This window comes from Halichoerus grypus, chromosome 8, assembly GCF_964656455.1.
Source record: "Halichoerus grypus chromosome 8, mHalGry1.hap1.1, whole genome shotgun sequence".
NCBI lineage: Eukaryota > Metazoa > Chordata > Mammalia > Carnivora > Phocidae > Halichoerus > Halichoerus grypus.
In genome coordinates this window covers 148,789,460-148,798,622 of record NC_135719.1, presented here as the reverse complement: position 1 = coordinate 148,798,622, position 9,163 = coordinate 148,789,460, and positions in this window count along the sequence as shown.

Below are 9,163 nucleotides of genomic sequence, written 5' to 3'. Positions count from 1 at the left end.
CCCTGCTCTACCTCTCTAAAAAATTTAATAAAATAATAAAACTTTCATATTTTTAATGGCGGCAGGAGCCTGGGAAGGTAAAGTGCCGTGGGCATGTGAAAGTCAAATGCAGCCTGGGTCCTGGGTCCTGGGTCCTTGGGGTCCTGGGTCCTGCGCAAGGTTTTCACATGGCGAGTCTCAGCTTGCTGGCCTCTAGAGTGAGCATGATCATGTAAGCCATGTGAGAATCAGGGAGCCCTGCAGGCTGGGTGCTGGGCTCGGGGTTCCTCCATCCACCGTCCAGTGGGGATCTCTGTTGTTCTGCACTTGAGACACAGCATACGGGAGGTGGACAAGGTCCAGGCCTCCCGAGCCCCTTAAAAGGATTAAAAGGGGTAGAAGGAAAGTAGGGGACAGGGAGCCAAAGGAGTCAATAATACAAGGAAACCTTTGAAGAAGACAGATCTGGCTGAAGAAACCCTTCTCTTCTTTCTCTGCTAGTGAAACAGAGACCTGGGGAGCTCCACCGCCCCCTGTGGCGGGGCAAGCCTCCCGAGGAAGGAGCGGAGCCGGGCAAGGGACAGGGGCCTTCCCAAATCCTGTCAATAACCCAGTGACCTGGGGCAGCCGGCCGAGCACTTTCCGTGCATCAGTGCGTCTCTGTGACGTGGGGGCAGGTCGCTCACTTGCCTTCCAGGCCGGGAAGCTACTACTCAGAGGGGTTAAGCGGTGGACGAGGGGCTCTGTCCGGGGACCTGTTCTCCAGGCTTGGACGTGGCCCCTCTTTCTTAGGGAATGTGTTGCTTTCCCCAGAAGATGCTCAGAGGAATTTCAGACAGCCTGATGAAAGGAGCAGGGGGGTGTTCAGAGCAGGAAGTCTTCCCTAGGTATCCTAATACAGAGAGATTGATCGCCTAGGGGAACATCTCCACATACACACAAATATGCCCCTAGCAAGTGTCACCCAACACACTTGACCACCACGCAGGCGTACGCTTAGCCACCGCACGGGGACCACTCACACACAACCTGTGGACAGATGCATAGCAGGTGGAATGTGATGCTCCAGCCCCCTCAGTTTTGGCCTCCTCCGTTCTGAACATAGACACTGCCCACCTGCACAACCCGGGACAAAGCCAGAGAGGCAGGGCCTACCCTCGGGCAGAGATGGGCTTGGCCAGCCACCCCCAGCCCTTAGTCCCGTCGAGACCCCCTTAGTGCAGCCTGGGAGCGCACAGTGGAGAGGGCTTCCTGGGCAGCCCTGCTCCCCTCTGGGCCCCAGCGCTCGTCCAAGCCTGCTGGGAGAATCATGGTATGGATGGGGGCGCTGAGAGGGGGGCTGCGGGGGCATTAGGAGGGCACACCAAGAAGGGCCCTGGTGTTTCTCTCCCAGCCGGGACCCCTGCCAACTACCCCAGCTGCCTCCCTTCACGCTAATGGTTGAAGAGAAGGTGGCCGGGAGACCTCGTTGAAGTACAGCATCCTCCCGAGTGTGTCTGGAAAGTCCTGCGGGCCCTCAGAGGCCGGGGGTGGGGTGGGGGTGGGGGAGGGGGGTGGGGGGGTGGCACTGAATGCCTTTGGGCCTCAGTTTCTCCCAGTAAGACAGGCCCAGAACCAAGAGGAATCTTGGAGGCTGGGGGTGGGTCAGGCGTGCGCGCTTCCCTGCCTGGCCTGGCAGGCGGTGGGCCGTCTTGGCAGAAGCGCCAGCCTGTTGGCTCCGGAGGAGGAGCCGGGTGGGGGTGGGAAGCAGCCAGCTCTGGGGGATGGAGCAGTACAGCCTCAGGCTTCCCAGGAAGGGCCTGCAGCCTCCCATCCTGGAGAGGCCGGACCCCCCAGGCCAGTGGCCTCTCACTAGGAGCCAGGCTTGGCACAGATGGAAGAGGGGAGGGGGTCGTCTTGGGTCACTCGGTGGTGGGGGTGGTGGTGTACCCCTCGCCAGCCTCCATGGCCCAGAGGAGCTCTGGGACACATCCCTGGCCATCTCCAAAGGCCTGGGCCTGTCTCCACCACAATAAAGTGAGGGGCTTCTGGTTCCCGCCTGCCAGCTACCAGGCCATGTGGGGCCTCTGGGCACTTGGGTCTACTGCCCTCCGGAGCCTGTCCCTCCAGCCACTGCTTTTACCTCCTCCCCAGGTTGCAGGAGGGTTGCCAAAACCCGGGACTTCACAGCCCGGTTCCTGGGATCCCAGACTCCAGAACCCCAGAACGGGGAGCCCTGGACTGGAGTCTGCCTGGAGCTTGGGCTCTTGGGAGGCGTGTGAGCTCTTCCACTGTCCTTCAAGCCCCTGGGCGCTTTTCAAGTCGCCTCGCCGGACTGCGGCCCCAGAGGCAAGGCCAGGCAGAATGGACAGTCTTCCCAAGGAATCTTGGGGCTCCTTCCCCGGCACCTCCCAGTGTCCAACCCTGGGTGAGTGAGTCCTGCCATCTGTGGGGGCTGAACCCCATCCTGGAGACTCCTTCCACTGCGCTGTGAGGTCACCAGGGGGGAGCAATGCCGCCATCTATGGATGAGGAAATGGGGTGCCACAGAGCTCACCCACCCCCTCACCCAGCCTTCTCAGAACAGGAGGGCAGTGTCCTTAGGGCTACGGGACCGGAGGCCCAGTGAATTGTCTGACCCAGGCAGAGGGGGGCAGGGCCTCTGGGGCTGCCCTGTGTCTACAGTTCTCGTTTGCTCACTGCTCCAGCCCTCTGAGGCTCAGGGGCTGCTGAGGCCATGGAAGGAGACCTCCCCACCCCCACGCCTCTGGGCTATGTGGGAAGCCAGGCCAGGAACCCTGTACACCCCAGCTGGGGAACTGGCACATGCCGGGCCTCAGGACAGCCATGGTCATGGACGCATGGCAATGCCCAGGGCCCATCCCGGGCCAGGGTAGATGCTGCACCCTCTGTGTCTCTGTAGGCGCTGGGAGGAGCGTCCTTGACTAGAGCGTGAAGTGATATCCTCTTTGGATCCTGGACCCCACAGAGCCTCAGTGAGCCCCACATTGGGGCTGGGTCCAGGCCCAGAGGAGGGAATCTAAGCCCCAAGGGGTGGGCCCAGCCCGCTGGCCACCTGGCATAGACCCACTCTGGGGCCTGGTGGTCTATGCTACGTAAGACTCTGGGGGACCGAGCAAAGCCCCAGCATTTCACAAGTCCCCAGGGCTCAGTCTCCAGTCTGGGGAATGGGGACATCTCCACCTCAAGCTGTGTGTTTTTGTTTTTTGTTTTTTTTTTTTTAAAGATTTTATTTATTTATTTGAGACAGAGAGAATGAGAGAGAGAGAGAGAGCACATGAGAGGGGGGAGGGTCAGAGAGAGAAGCAGGCTCCCTGCCGAGCAGGGAGCCCGATGCGGGACTCGATCCAGGGACTCCAGGATCATGACCTGAGCCGAAGGCAGTCGCTCAACCAACTGAGCCACCCAGGCGCCCTCAAGCTGTGTGTTGAGGACCAGCTAACAGCAGGGAAGAGCCAGCCTGGTGTGTGGCCTGCCCAGGCCCTCCTTCCCTGCATTAGCCAGGTGGCCTTGGGAAGGTGGAACAGAGAATTTGGCTGGAGCCAAGAACTTCAAAGGGGTGGGGCTGGAGGCTGGCATTTAAACATCTGGAACCTTCCACAAAATCTAGGTCCATTGTGGGGCCGGGTTTTAGGATGTTGCCCTCCCACCCCCGGTGGTGGAAGGCTGGGCAAGCAGCACAGGCCCCTGGAAGGCCATAGCTGGCCTCAGGTTCGGGTTCTGCCCATGGCCTGTTTCTCCATATGTATCCTGGGGGCCCAAGGTCACCCTCAACCCCATCTGACCTCCCTGCCAGTCCCTCCCCACAGCCCATCTCTGCAGATGGCACCTCCCTCCCTGCCCAGACCCCTCCTGTCCCCCCACGGCCAGGTCCTGCACACGGCTCGGTCATTCTGTTGCCTGCCGCTCCTAAATATTCACACCTCGTGCCTTTGCTTACTCTCTGCCCCTGCCTTCCCAGCCCCACCTGTCCGCCCTGCAGATTCCTGCCTGTACCTCCTCAGAATGAACTTCCCTGTCCCATGTTATCCCAGCTCCTGGTATTCACATCAGCCAGACCTCCTGCTCACCTGCCATCCCTCTCACAGAAGCAGGCACCCCCGAGGGCAGGCCCCTCTGCTCCCCTCTGGGGAGGGAACACCAAGGGCACTAAGGGCTTCCCAGCAAGTGCTCGTGGAAAGCAGGAAAGTCTGAATGGACAGAAACACATCAGTCAACAGATGCAATTCACAGCCTCACGAGAATCCCATGTTATCTCCATTTTACCAATGAAGTGAACTCAGAGAGGTCAAGTGACTTGCCTAAAGACACACAGCCTTGAAATGGCAGAATTGATTTGAAGCTGGGTCAGTGGGTCCCGAGCACTGGGCCTCCCTCTGGACCTCCTGGGGCCCTGACAAGATGCAGGTGGAGATGCTGTGGCCCTCACAGCCAGGCTGACGGGTAGAGGAACAGAGAAGCACCAGGTCTTGCTGTGGGAGGAGGGTGAGCACCTGCTTCCTCTCCTGCCTGAGGAAGGAAGTTGTCCACATCAAGAACCCACGAGAGAGGGGTTCAGATACCAAAAGAGTGGGCTGGGCCTGGGCCCGGGCCTGGGCCCGCTGAGACCATGGAGGCCCCCGAGGGTCTTGGTCCAGGGGCCTGGCTGGGGGCAGGATTGGACAGAGGTCCCCGGCCTTGCATCCCCGAGGGGAGGACTGTGTTGGGCTTCCCTGATGCTCGTGCCCCAACCTGCACCCTGAGGTGTTCCCTTGTTTACCCCAGTCCCCTTGGAGGTCACCTCTCCACAGCAGTTGAGGCTTACGGGATCAGAGGACCCCAGAAGCCTTCCACCAGCCCTGTCCCCCTCAGAGCACCTGTGTGGGGACCGCCCTTGAGCTTGGCATGAGGAAGGGTTGGGGGGGGGGTGCCCGAGGGCAGGCAAGCTGTTTACGCCAGCCTCACCTCCACACCCTCCCTGCCTCCACCTCCCCAGGAGAAGCCAGGCAGGTACTCAGCCTACCCACGAGGCTGCCCTGTGGCCCGTGTCCTCCGCTTCGTCAGGGCCGGCTCGGGGGGCCAGAGGGCAATAATCCCTCATGTTTCCTGTCATTGCCCCTGACCATACTCAATGCCAATCGTACTGATAGCTTTCACTAAGTACTTACGTCAGCTGTTCCGAGCGCTGCTAGAAAGGATCTCACTCAGGGCTCCTGGTTGGCTCAGTCAGTTAAGCCTGATCATGATCTCATGATCTCAGGTCTCGGGGTCATGGGATCGAGCTTGAGTTGGGCGCCAAGCTGGGTGTGGAGCCTGCTTGGGATTCCCTCTCTCCCTCTGCCCTGCCCCCCATGTGCCTTCTCTCTCTCTCTCTCTCTCTCTCTCTCTCTTTCCCTCTCTCTCTGGGGAAAAGAAAAGGAAAAAAAAAATAGTAAAGGATCTCACTTAACCTCACAGCTCCTGGTTTTGCAGATAAGGAGTAGGAGGCACAGAGGGGCTCTGTGACTTGCTGGGGGCCACTCAGCCGGTGGGTGTAAGACTCCAGATTTGAACAAAGGTGGTCTGGCCCAGAATCCTGTTCTTAACCACTAGGGTCACATGTCTTTTGTATGAAACATCCTAAGCCCCCATTTCGAAATCGGGAGAAGGTCCTTCTTGCCTCCCTGGGCCCCTGACTCCGTCCCACAGTAAATGCAGGCGCTCCTGGTGCTTCCTCAGGCCTGGAAAATGACGACGAAATCCGCTGTCACGGGTACACACTTCCCCGCCACCTGCCTGCCAGGGTCACCTTGCGGAGGGGGGGCCAAGGGGACAGGAAGGGAGCAGCATGGGGCCCCTCCGAGTGCCACCTGCCTGAGTATGCCCTTTGGTTTCAGACACCACACATTCCCTGACCCCAGCCCCAGGCCTGGATCACAGCAGGAAAAAGAAAGCCATAGAAGGCGTTATGAGGAAAAGCAACATGCTATCCTCCCTTGTCCCCGGAGAGCCATCTCGGCTCCTGGTGGTCACCTCACCCCCTGCCCACTGTCCCTCCCCCATGGCATCCATCCCCAGCTTGGGTCCTCTAGCCCTGCCAACTTTGTGACCTTTGTGTCAGTCCCCTCAGCTGCCGCCGGTCTCAGGAGGACCTGGGCCACCCCCTCCCAGCCCCTGTCACCTTGTCCTCCTCCCCTCCTCTCCCCCACCACCCCCTGCGCTGGCACATCCACCCTTTTTCCAGGACCACAGCCCTTCCTTGCTGGTTAGATTCCAGGCACATCCAGCTCATCCCCCTAACAGACTTCCAGGCTGTGTTCATCAGTTTGCAGGTTGAAAATCAATAATCAGGTTTAATGCTCTTGCAAATCTGTAAGTCTTGGAACAAGCAACTTCGAAACCAGATCCTCTGCTATCCTTGGTTCTAGCTTCCCCCAGTTCACTGCTGCAGGGTCACCCAATGTCAGGGCATGGAGAGGCCCCGGAGACGGCCTCCCTATACCCCCATTGGAGACACCATCCTACAGCCCCAGGCAGGAGCTCAGAGAAGCTATGGGACTTGCCCAAGGGCACACAGCTCCTCGGCGGTAGCAGAGACTGCTCACTGTCCTCCACGCTCCTGTCCCCAGCCCCACTGCCTCCAGTGGTTGAAGGGAATAGAACCCCTGATAATTTACCTGGGCATTTGCTGCTTAGAATTAAGATACTTCTCAGTCAGTCAAAGAAGGTCAAATACCATATGATTTCACTCATATGTGGAATTTAAGAAGCCAAACAGATGAACATAGGGGAAGGGAAGGGAAAATAAAATAAGATGAAAACAGAGAGGGAGGCAAACCGTAAGAGACTCTTAACTATAGGAACAAACTGAGGGTTGCTGGAGGGGAGGGGTGTGGAAAGATGGGGTAACTGCGTGATGTAATGAGCATTGGGTGTTATATGCAACTGATGAATCACTGGATTCTACCCCTGGAACTAATAATATAGTGTATGTTAACTAAATTGAATTTAAATTAAAAAAAAAAAGAAGATACTTGTGGGGCGCCTGGGTGGCTCGGTTGGTTAAGCCTCCGACTTGATTTCAGCTCAGGTCATGATCTCAGGGTCATGAGCTCGAGTCCCAGTCGGGCTCTGCTCTCCGCCAGGAGTCTGCTTGTCCCTCTCCCTCTGCCCCCCACCCCCTGTTCTCTCTCAGATAGATAGATAGATAGATAGATATAGATAGATAGATAGATAGATAGATAGATAAATCTTTATTAAAAAAAGAATTAAGGGGCTCCTGGGTGGCTCAGATGGTTAAGCATCTGCCTTCGGCTCAGGTCATGATCCCAGGGTCCTGGGATCGAGCCCCACGTCCGGCTCCTGGCTCAGCGGGGAGCCTGCTTCTCCCTCTGCCTCTCCTCCTGCTCATGCTCGCTCGCTCTCTCTCTGTATCTCTGTGTCTCGAATGAATAAATAAAATCTTTGAAAAAAAATAAAAATAAAAAATAAAAAAAGAATTAAGATAGTTCCCAGTCTCCATTATACTTAGGTGTGTCCATGTGACTAAATTTTGGCCTGGATGTAATTATAGTGTTTGATATTAGGAAGGATTCTAAGGGCAAGACACACCCTACTCCCCTTTCTTCTGCTGCTGCCTGTAATACAGATCTAATGGCCAGAGCTTCAGCAGCAATTTTGGACCATGAAGTGATCTTGGAAATGAAAACTATGCATGGCAGAGCCACAATATAAAAGGAGCCCAGGTTCCTGGCACTGTGATACTGCTTGACATATAAGCCCTGACCACCTATAAATATCTTTTTTTTTTAAAGATTTTTATTTATTTATTTGAGAGGGAGAGCGCGCATGCGTGTGAGTGTGCGCACGCGAGAGAGAGAGAGAGAAAGAGAGAGAGAGAGAGCAGAGGGAGAGGGAGAAGCACTGATCAGGAAGCCCGATGTGGGACTCGATCCCAGGACCCTGGGATCATGACCTGAGCCAAAGGCAGACGCTTAACCGACTGAGCCACCCAGGCGTCCCCACCTATAAACATCTTGAGTGTGAAAGAAAACTAAACTTTCGTCCTGTCTAAGCCATTGTCGTTTTGGGTTTTCTTCTGGGTCTGTTTGACTAGTCCAGTGCTCTTCTCACTGCGTTGGGGGCCTTCTGTAAGGAGGCCCAAAAAGGAACAATGAAGTCTTGGTGCAGAGCAACCCTGGGGTTCATGACTGGCCCCCTCATGGGGGGAGGGGCCTCAAATGATTTTTAGTGACTTAACACCTTTTCACAGGAAATCTTTTTTTTTTTTTTTTAAAGATTTTATTTATTTGACAGAGAGAAACACAGCGAAAGAGGGAACACAAGCAGGGGGAGTGGGAGAGGGAGAAGCAGGCTTCCTGCTCAGCAGGGAGCCTGATGCGGGGCTCGATCCCAGGACCCTGGGATCATGACCTGAGCCGAAGGCAGACGCTTAACGACTGAGCCACCCAGGCGCCCTTCACAGGAAATCTTACTGAGAAGCTCAACAACAACATCCCTCCTTAGAGAAGCAAGGAAGGGAGTCCCCCCTACTCAGTCTCCCCTCGTGGGTCCTGGAGCCCCCGAGCACACAGAGCCTCTGCCAGGGCTATGCTCTCAGAAGCCCCCTCCTGTCCCCCTTACCCTGAGGTGGCTGGGTCCCTGGGCGTCAGGATGACAGATCGATGGAAGGCTGAGGGGACTTAGCCTGGGAGGCACAAACAACTGGTACTTCCTGGGGCCAGGGTGGAGCCTCTGTCATCCCCAGGGCACCCCAGGCTCTAGGGCCTCAGGGAGTAGCGGTACCTTGGGGCAAGTGAGAGAAGCAGCAGGTGTCCTCTCTCCAGGACACTGCCTGGTGATGGCCGGACAGCTGGGATCATGGTCAAGTCCAGAGGAGCACAAAGGCCTGGGGCCACAGTCCCCTCACCAGGCCTCCTTGGTGCAGACCGGCCGGGCCCGAGGATCTGGCGGGGGGGGGCTGGAGGGGGTCCCACAGGGCAGCCAAGAGGGTTCTTGGCTTCTCACAGGAGGGAAATCAAATGCGAGCCAGCAGGAGGCGAGAGCAGAGTTTATTGAAGGCATAGAGTGCGGGTATAGACAGAGTGTCTGGGGGATGTGCAAGGAGAGAGAGTCTGGTCTTTGTTTGGGGTCTGGGGTTTTTATTGATTGTGGTCCCGTGCATGCGTCTTCAAAGGCATCCAGGAACAAAGACAAGTGTTTAGGT